Below are 11,453 nucleotides of genomic sequence, written 5' to 3' on the forward strand. Positions count from 1 at the left end.
TAATTTATATGTATAGTTTATACATAGTATATACATATATGATTTATACATAGTTATATATTATATGTATATTATGTATATTATATACATATATGTATGCACAGTAGACAAATATGTACACATACATAAATCTGTAACAACCTAAATATGTATAAAGCCACAAGTACACATCTTTGTACATATTTAGGTTGGTATATATGTATTTACACCTATATTTATAATCATTTGAAGTATACATAATTTAAAAGTATATAAGCTCCTTTTACTTATTTTTTTTAAGTTCCTTTGCCTATTTTGAGGTGGGGGGGGAGTTCGTGCAGAGCCCGATGTGGGACTTGAACCCACGCACCGTGGGAGGTCTGAGCCGAAACCAAGAGGCGGAGGCTTGACCGACTGAGTCACCCAGGTGCCCCTAAAAGTACAGAAGCCAATTTTGAAGGCAAATGTTAACGTGAAAGGTACCTTTCTGCCCTTTCTGCTGCCCTCAATCCCATACTGTGACTTGGAAGGTGTGGTGGTCCCCAGAGACGCAACCTACACGGGGCGCTGTGTAGGACTATAAGATGCTGCTCCGTCCGACTGCGTGTGGGGATATGCGCCCAGGTGCGTGAAGGTGTCTGGGGGAGACAGGCCACCGCAACAGAGTTTCCAGTTCCAAACGCTGGGGGCGCCTGGGGGCCTCAGTCAGTTGAGCATCTGACTCTTGATCTCGGCTCAGGTGGAGATCTCATGGTTCCTGAGTTCGAGCCCCGCGTTGGGCTCTGTACTGACAGCACAGAGCTCGTTTGGAATTCTCTGTCTCTCCCTCGCTCTCTGCGCTCTCTCGACATAAATAAAATAAATTAAAAAAAAAAAAAAAGATTGCACTCCTGATGTGGGCACTTGGATGAAGCCAAGGTGAGCCGGCCAAGATCCCCCCGTCTCATGGGGTCAGATTCCACTGGCCAGCCATGGATGGTTAGAGGATGTGACATGGAGGCTGGAAAACCAGAAATAGCAAGGTGGAGAGCCAGGGGGAGGGGAGGGTTTGCAAGTCAGGAATCGCCTAGATGCCCTGGGTACATATAATTACATGGATATAAGTGTATGGTAATCGTATGTATCATACGGTTTTCTGTGTGTGCAGAGACATGGGAATATGTCCACATAGAGAGGGGGACGTACGTGTGTGTCTATCCCAGATGCTGGGATTTGAACAAGGACCTGAAGGAGGGAGGGAGTCCGTGAGCACCTGTCTGGGGAGTGACAGGGACAGTGTGGCCTGACCTTGGAGGGTAGCAGGGACACACACAAGGTGTGTCCCTAGAAGCAAACAAAAGTACAACATGAGAAGCACCTGGCCGGCTCGGTTGGTGGAGCGTGTGACTCTGGACCTCGGGGTTGTGGGTTCGAGCCCCACTTTCGCTGTAGACGTTACTTAAAAAAAAATAAAAATCTTAAAAAAATAAAGAACATAAAATCTTTAAAAAATGCAGGATGTCCACTTAAATCTGAATGTCAGATAATATATGTATGAAATATGTGCCCATGCAATATTTGGGACATACTCTTGCTAAACGCCAAGACGAATTTGCATTTCAGGTAAACAGTTAATAATTGTTTCCGTATAATGCAGAATACGGCATTAGGGAGGTACTTACTACATAACCACTTGAGTGTGAATTGCAAATAAACAATGAACAATTCTTTCATTATAAGGGTGTAAAAGCATAAGCGTTTCTGGGGTTCGTACATGATTTTTGCAGACAGTGTTGAATGGATCCTGAAAAACAGGGCTTTGCTCTGAGGAGGGTAAATCAGTTCAGGGTGGTGGGAGGGATTACACTCAACCACTTCTGTTCAGTTTGAGTTTCTGAACAGAAGATGTTCTTGTGTAATTATTTTTTAAATATAGTAATTGAGGGGAGACTGGCCGGCTGAGTCAGTTGAGCATCTGACTCTTAATTTTGGCTCAGGTCACGATCTCAGGGGGTCTACACTGAGCTCGGAACCAGCTTGGGATTCTCTCTCTCGAGCTCTGTCTGCCTCTCCCCTGCTCTCTCTCTCTTTCAAAGTAAATAAAATAAAATAAAATAAAATAAAATAAAATAAAATAAAATAATAAAACAAGATATTAATATAAAATAATAAAATAAAACAAAATAATGTATAACATAAAATAATAAAATAAAATGATAAAATATATAAAATAAAATAATAAAATAAGATGATAAAATATATAAATAAAATAAAATGATAAAATATATAAAATAAAATAATAATAAAATAAAATTATAAATATGTACAATAAAATAAAATAAAATAATAAAATAAAATAATAAAATAAAACAAAATAATAGTATAACATAAAATAACAAAATAAAACAATAAATAAACTAAAATAATAATATAAAGTAACATAAAATAATAAAATAAAATGATAAAATATATAAAATAAACTAAAATAAAATAAAACAAAATATTAATATAAAATAATAAAATAAAATAATAAAATAAAACAAAATAATAGTATAACATAAAATAATAAAATAAAACGATAAATAAACTAAAATAAGAAAATAATAAATAAAATAATATAAAATAAAATAATAAAAAATAAAATGATAAAATATATAAAATAAAATAATAATAAAATACAATGATAAAATAAAACAAAATAATAAAAGAATAAATAAACTAAAATAATATAAAATAACAAAATAATAAATAAAATAAAATGATAAAATATATAAAATAAAGTAATAAAATAAAATGATAAAGTATATAAAATAAAATAAAATGATAAAATATATAAAATAAAATAATAATAAAATACAATGATAAAATAAAACAAAATAATAGTATAACATAAAATAATAAAATCAAACGATAAATAAACTAAAATAAGAAAATAATAAATAAAATAATAAAATAAAATAAAATGATAAAATAAAACAAAATAAAATAAAATAAAATAAAATAATAAAACAAAAAATAAGGCCCCTGTAGCAAACGCGATAGGTCCCACATTCGACGGAGAGAAACATCTGCCCACTCCGATGTTTTGTGGCTTCTTGGGTGTAATTAGAGCAACCCACGTGGGGCTCCAGATGATGGGCTGGGAATATCTGATGCCACTAATTACTGTTGCTTTCTTTTTGCATTTATAACAACAGTTGTCACTGTAAGATGCCTTGAGATTCGTAAGGACTAGACGAAACGACGTTGCAGGTAACGTATTCCTCAGGAACGCACCAGGCTGGGGTCAAAGATGATGCCCAAGGGTGCTCTTGCGCAAGAGTGTGAAAGACATCAACTCTGTGTGTCCCAGGTGGGACCTGGGGGCCGAGGCCAGGGACCCACGGAGCTCAGCCGCGTGTTGGGATGCAGGGAGGGTTTGTTGGTATACGATAGAGCTGCGGAAACGTTAAGCTTCCTCAGGACTGCAGAAATGAAACTCTGGAGCCCTCCCCGTCCAGAGTCAAGTTCCCACAAGAAACGGGTCTGGGAAGAGGGAAGGGAAGAAGCACCTTGAACGTATTCCTGAGTCAACAGCACCGTGGGGAGAGTCCCAGTGTCCAAGATGAAGGACGTGGTCCAGCAGCCAAGGGCCACGAGACTGTGGACATCTGCATTCTCAGCACACAGACCCTGCCAATGGCACACAGCCTGTTTGGGATGAGGTCGCTTCTGGGGGTCACTGTTACCACAAGGGTCCACACTCAGCCCCCCACCCCGCACCCCCATGGAAGGCTGAGACCCTGACTGCATCTTGGAAGACGTCCCTGTGTCTGAAATAGTGTTCTCTGCAGAAGGGGGCAGATACAGAAGGGATTTGCTTTCTTTCCTTTTGAGGTGTCCCTGTGCACCACAGTTAGGCAGTCGGTATGACCCCCGAGAAGTCCATTTCAGGACAGCCTTAGGCAACAGGGGCATAGTCCTCAATAAATGCAGATAATACTGGAACTTTCCAACAGGTGCCCTGAAAACATCCCACCCCATCGTTCGCAAGAACAGAGAGAGAGATCCCGCATCAGCCCGTAGCTCACGGCTGGAATCAAACCCAGATATGGGACAACAAAGTTTGTGCCTCATGTGTATATATCGGGGCCATCAGCACCACCAAGGGCAGGATGCATTTACATAACAAACAGCAGCTCATTATACAAACGAGTGCTGGGGAGTGCTGTGTATCTTGTTTGGGATTTTGCCAAAGGCGTTGGAAGAAAGATGATGCAAGCTTTGCAGAGAAGCTTGGGTAAATATGAAGAGAACAGACCTTCATGGGATAAGGAATTTCCGTGCTGTCACATCCCTGAGGAATACGGACATAAACACAGGTTTAGGAATGGATTTATCTGCTCTGTAGGCCGGAGTTCACAAAACTCTGTACTGCAGGGCTTTAGCTATGAAACGGGAAGGGTATCTGTGGGTTTGTCCAGAGACCGTGAAAAGAGACTCAGATTTCCTCAAGACTGAAAACAGCGTTCAGTGCACTGAGTCGCACACTTTGGGGGAAACTGGTCTGTCAATGGACCTAGCCTTCTATGAGAGGACAGGGGGCATTTTAATGCAGACCAGGAAGCCATCTCGACTGCGGGGTGGGTATAGATCGAATTTGAAAGCCCTTCTGAGCGGTCTACAATGCCTACAGTGTCGTTATTAAGGAATCCGAAGGCTTCTGCATAAACGTGAATCCCCACTACGGATTCACCAATCCTTCGCCAAAACGTCGGCCTTCTGCCATGTTGTTGCAAGGTCAATGGACATGGGCTCTGAATCTTGTGTTTAATAGACCATGTTCTGGGCTGAACGTGGATACCTCCCTAGCCCACCCCGCACCCCTCCCCCCCCCAAAAAGAAGATGTGCCTACCTGGAACCTGGTAATAGGACCTTAGTTGGAAAACGGGTCTTTGTAGATGTCAATAGTGATCTTGAAATGAGATCACCCATGGGGGCCAGGGTGAGGCCGACTCAACGTCCGGGGGAAGGACATTGACTTGACCCCACTTCTTAATTGGGGAGGGCAGGAGAAGAACGTGTGTCATGGGACATGTCAGGTCCTCTCTGGGAAAGACAGTCAGGGATGCTGTCTTCCACATGCCTCTTTTCCAGGGGACAGTGGCAAGTCATAGTTTGCGTAAAGTACTCACACTACGTCAAAATGCATTCGATCAGTGAAGACAGTGAAGTCTGCACGAGTGAAGCCAGAAGAATCTTCCCCTCGTCCACCTTCCAGAACGTCACCTCCTAGAGTTGTCAAAGCCACACGCACCGGGACTTTTGCCACCTACAGCCAACCCCACCCCAAGCACTTCCTGCTGCTGTGTGCAGACAAACCCATCTCTTGATGTGCAAACAAGGTGTGGTTTGAGGTTTTGGGGGTTCGGGATGGGTTTCATTGTTTTTAGGCATTAAAAAACGGTTTTAAAGAAAACATTCGTTTATTTAGAAATTCATTAAAAATTGTTTAGGGACGGTCTGTTATTTCTCATGTAAGATAGGGAGTAGATGGGGTTATGTTTCCATGTGTGTTTAATGCATCATGCTGAATGCTTCCTCCCTACTCTTTAGCCCAGGGTCCCTGAACCTTGACACTATTGACATTTGGGAACAGATAAATATTGGCTGCAGGGGGCTATTCGGTGCATTGTGGGGTGTCGAGCAGAATGCCTGGTGTCCACTCAGTAGATGCTGGTAGCATCTTCCCACCCCCAGTTGTGACAAGCAAATGCCTCCCAACATTTCCAAATGGCCCCTGCAGGGAAAGGATGTTGTCCCTGGTGGAGAACCACTGTCTTAGTACAATGTATAATTTACATCCAACACCGATCATAGACCTAATTTATATGTGTGGGTGTGTATATATAAGTGTTTGGATAGATGATGGATGGATAGATACATACATACATACATACACACATAGATAAGTGATAGATGATGGATAGATAGATGGATGAAAGGATAGATGGATACATAAATATCATAGATAGATAGATAGATACATATGGATAGATAGAAAATTCTAATCCAATTATATATTAGACATATTTTCTTAGATAGGGTCATATTTACCTTTTTGAATCTGGCTACAATTTCCATTTGAAGAAAACACATCCTAATGTGGGTTGGTTTCCATTTAATCTTAAATAATAATCTTACAAAGTGAGCAAGTAGCCACATATGTGTCCTGTGACAAAAAAAAACCCAATGAAGCAATTTTTCCAGTCTATAGTTGACAATGCAGACTGGCCACGAGTTGTGAAACTCTCCTTTGCGTTGTGAATCCATGAAAGAAACTCCATTCCAGGAAGATGAGGTTATTTTTGTACAGAAAATAGGATAGTGAGAAATCCAATACAGAAATCACAGTGGCAAAAAAAAAAAAGCACAAAAATTAAAAACTGTGGCACATTTGTATTAAGTCGTAAAAGCTCTGTAGGCGTGAGGAGTTGTTCTGATTTTAACTTATTTTCGTTTGTAACCATGTGAGTAGCATGATTACAGCGTTGCATATATGGGAATGCCTTGCCTTGGTCTGGTTTCTTAGAGAAGCTGGAGAAACTTATGGGATTTGTTCCTTGACAGCTTTCTCAAGCTCATAGCAACAGTTTCTTAAAACATCAGCAGACTAATGCAGAAACTAAGAACATGTCTTGGAAAGGAATCCCCAAATGCAGCTTTTCTCCAGGAACAGCAGGTGGAAAACCTTGAAAGTGCTCTTTCCAAAGTAATAATTTGCTGCAAATATATGCTGCCTTTGTATGAATGAACACCTTAACATGAAGTGGAAGCAAGATAATGAATACACTTTAGGTGTTTAGACTTTGAGGCTGAGATAGATGATAGATAGATAGATAGATAGATAGATAGATGATGGTTAGAGAGATATCATGGATGGATGATGGATGGAGATGATAGATGATAGATATGATAGATGGATGGATGGGTGGATGGATGGATGGATAGAGACAAGAGGTGATAGGTATGATGGATGGATGGGTGGGGATGGATGGATGGATGGATGGGTGGATGGATGGATGGATGGGTGGATGGGTGGATGGATGGATGGATGGGTGGATGGGTGGGTGGATGGGTGGATGGATGGGTGGATGGATGGATGGATGGAGACAAGAGGTGATAGGTATGATGGATGGATGTGTGGGGATGGATGGATGGATGGGTGGATGGGTGGATGGATGGATGGATGGGTGGATGGGTGGATGGGTGGATGGATGGATGGATGGAGACAAGAGGTGATAGGTATGATGGATGGATGGGTGGGGATGGATGGATGGATGGATGGATGGGTGGATGGGTGCATGGGTGGATGGGTGGATGGATGGATGGATGGATGGATGAATGGAGACGAGAGGTGATAGATATGATGGATGGATGGATGGATGGATGGATGGATGGATGGGTGGATGGGTAGATGGGTGGATGGATGGATGCACAGATGGATGGATGCACAGATGGGTGGATGGGTAGAGCGACTTCACTGAAAGGCAAAGTCAAGTTCATCCCATGGAATTCTGATCTTGTCTGTAGAACGAGATTCCAGTGGGATCGTGTGTCCAGTGGACACATCCTGGGCATCATGATGGTTTTGTGCACAGCCTTGACAGTTACTAACAGGATTGCTTGTCCCAACATGATGCAGCTGGAAACATTTATTCATTCTCATTCATCTGCCTTTTATTGACCTGGAAATCCTTGCCACATGTGCACATGCCACAAATTGAAAAAGCAGTCCCAAATTCTATGCGCAAAGCGACATTGCTGCCTACATTCATTTAATATTTTGTTGAAACGTGCTTTTTTTAGAGGAAGAAACACAAGGCTTAGTAGTTCTGTGTTCAATAGTGGTTATTATGCCGATGGTTGCAATAAAGCACTTCTACTCATAGAACAATGTGTGATTGGACTCTGCTATTTAAGTGGACTTTAGTTACGATGGGGGTAACGGAGGCACATGGTGTGGTAAGTATGGAATTCGCTGCTACAATTGATACTCCTTCCTTGAGTAAAGAAGGTAGAATTGAGGCATACTGGGATTGTAACCCGGATTTGAGGCTTTATCCTCTCAAATGGTCTGAGATTGTTGGGACTCCAGTATTCATTCAAATATTCTTAAAACACTCTCTCTTTTTTTGTTAACTTGAAGAAACCTCAACTGCGCCGTGGAGACTGTGCTTGAAGTAACGTGGACACCACCAGATAGCACAGGGATGGGCTTCCGGCCAAGCCCCCCAGTTAGGTATTGATTACCTAGAAGCGATTTGAATAATGGCCCTCCCATTAAGGAAAATGATTGCTTTAAAAAAAAAGAAAACTAGGGGCGCCTGGGTGGCTCAGTCGGTTGAGTGGTTGACTTCGGCTCAGGTCATGATCTCGCGGTCCGTGAGTTCGAGCCCCGCGTCGGGCTCTATGCTGACAGCTCAGAGCCTGGAGCCTGTTTCGGATTCTGTGTCTCCCTCTCTCTGACCCTCCCCCGTTCATGCTCTGTCTCTCTCTGTCTCAAAAATAAATAAACGTTAAAAAAAATTTTTTTAAATAAGTAAATAAATAAAAAGAAAAAAGAAAACTAGATTACTGGATGAAGAGGGTCCTTCCCACTCTGAGGTTGCTAAGAATGATATTCATAAAATAATTCTGGCTTTTGTGAAAATATTCTGCACCTATTGAAACGGTCTGTTTTTATCGAGAGTGTGTTTGGTGTTGTTTACAAAACTGTCTGGAGCTAATGTTTTATTTCTGGGAATTTCAAAAGCTCATCCAAATTATTTAATAGCCGCGAGACTAATGAGGGAAAAATTGTGTGATCTCACCCAGTGGCTTGACTGTCTATTTTTGCATAGAGAAATACATTCGTGAGCTCTACTCAGACACCCTTCTCCTTATTACGAAAATTCATTTGCAAACCCAAATGCATTTCCGAAAACACAGTTTGGATGTTCGAGTGGAATCAAATGTTTCCAACAAATCAAGCAACGGACAAAAAAAAAAAAAAAAAAAAAAAGTCTAAATTGTGCATGCTTAAGCGTCACACATTTCAAGTATTTTTGTATGGTCCTTGTGGAAGGCGCCTTATGACCCCAGTGTTGTCTTTGTTCTGTAGGGAGCGGTGGAGAAAGTTGCACAGACATTTTATCTCTGGACAGGAAGGTCTAAAACACTGCACTTGGCAGAAGGAGGTGAGCGCAGCGTGTGAGTCAGTGCTAACCTCAGCGCTGTGAAGATTGGGGGGGGCGGTGCTCTCTGCTGTAGGACACCCTGTGTATCCCAGGGTGCTGAGCAGCGTCTCTGGTCTCCACCCACCATAAGCCAGGAACACGCCCTTCCCCCATAGTTGTGACAACGAAAACACCTGCAGACCTTGCCAGTGTCCCTGGGAGCAAAATGAGCCTCGGTTGTGAATAACTGCTCTGGAGAGGTGAGCACTATGTTCAGAGTATCTGAAAATCATCACCTCTGATCCTAGCTGAGTTACCTGGGTTGTGGGGGGCGGGTTTCCGGTTCTCTGGTTGGGTTCCTGTCTCTCACCTGTGTCTTCTTGCCGGGGCCGTGGCCACGGGGCAGCTGATATTTGGGGCACGCTTCTGTTAAAGCCCCGCATGGAGCCATTTCGTCCAAGTCCCCAAACTGGGGCTCAATACCTGTCCAGATGCCAGTTGCAACCTCCCTTGGAAATGAAGTCTTAACTGGTCCGTTGGGAATGCGTTCTCTGATCAAACAGCAAGGGGGGCATCTGTCCCCTGGGCCCTCTCCGTCCTGCTCCCCTCCAAAGAGAGGTGAGGTGATCCAGGTAATAAAACCCCTGCCCGTCCCCTGGGAGAAGTTGACCTTGTCCGGAACAAGCCTTTCTTTCCTTTTGCTAATGACGCCCTCGCCCCACCCTCCTTCCTACAAGAACCTCAATAAAATCACATTTTGCACCGAGGTCCTGTCCCCGTGCTTTAATAAAATCACATTGTGCACCAAGGTCCTGTCCCGGTGCTTTACTAAAATCACATTTTGCACCAAGGTCCTGTCCCCGTGCTTTACTAAAATCACATTTTGCACCAAGGTCCTGTCCCCGTGCTTTAATAAAATCACATTTTGCACCAAAGACATCTTCAAGAATTCTTTCTTGGCCTTTGGCTCTGAACCCCCCCAACCATCACCCCAAAACCCCATCATCAACTACACCTGTCACAAGAATCCTTGCCAACCATCACCCCAAAACCCCATCATCAACTACACCTGTCACAAGAATCCTTGCCGTTTCCTACGTGTGGGGTGACGGCTTCCCCAGATGACCGGCTCTCAGACACCGGCTGGGGATCTTCAATGCACCTCAGATGTGACCCAGTCTACCTGGAGCTCTAGATGGGACTTTGCCAAGACCCCCTCTGTGGGTTGCATTAATTCTGTAGTGACTCAGGGAGCTCATTTACCCAGTAGGTCATCTATTGGTTTAATACAAAGGGACAGAGGCTATTAGGGTAACAGTCAGCTGCCCCATGCAGAGACCCGCAGGCTGAGGTCCAGAACAAAGCAGCTTCTGTCTCCATGGAGCTTGGGGTCGGTCACAGAGACGAGTGGAAGCATTCCGACTCCCCAGCCTGAAGGATTCCTAACCCCGTCCTTCTGGGATTTTTCTGGAGGCTTCATCCAGTGTAGGTAGAATTGATTAAATCCTGGGCCTCAGGTAATTGATTCAACCTCCAGCCCCTCCCTCCCACCAGGCGGGACAGAAAGTTCTATGCCTTTAATCCTAGAATTGGTTCCCCTGGCAACCGGCCCCCATCCCTGGGGCCTTTCCAAAAGTCACCTTATTCACATAACAAAAGACACCTTCCGATCTTATCACTTAGAAATTCCAAGCGTTTTAGGAGCTCTGTGCCAGAGGAGGGTGGGGGGAGAAATGAAGACCAAAATGTATATATTTCTTTTAAGCTTTTTTTAAAGCTTTCTTTCTTTCTTTCTTTCTTTCTTTCTTTCTTTCTTTCTTTCTTTCTTCAGTGTTTATTCACTTTTTGAGAGAGAGAGAGACAGAGACAGAAACAGAGTGTGAGTGGGGGAGGGGCAGAGAGAGAGAGGGAGACACAGAATCTGAAACAGGCTCCAGGCTCAGAGCCCGACGAGGGCCTCGAACCCACGAACCGTGAGATCGTGACCTGAGCCGAAGTCGGAGGCTCAACTGACTGAGCCAACTTTAGGCGCCCCTAAAGCTTTCTTTAAAACACAGCTTTAAGGAACTGTATTTCACATTCTGTACAATGCACCTGTTCAGAGTGCACAACTGGTTGGTGTTTAGGACTTTCACAGATATGAGCAATCATCACTACAGTCCAAAATGGGACATTTTTGGGGCACCTGGGTGGCTCAGTCGGTTGGGCGGCCGACTTCGGCTCGGGTCATGATCTCGCGGTCCGTGAGTTCGAGCCCCGCATAAGGCTCTGTGCTCAGAGCCTGGAGCCTGTTTCCG

This window comes from Lynx rufus, unplaced genomic scaffold, assembly GCF_022079265.1.
Source record: "Lynx rufus isolate CCGP_SWC_20201006 ecotype Redwood Valley unplaced genomic scaffold, mLynRuf1.p SCAF_14, whole genome shotgun sequence".
Lineage (NCBI taxonomy): Eukaryota > Metazoa > Chordata > Mammalia > Carnivora > Felidae > Lynx > Lynx rufus.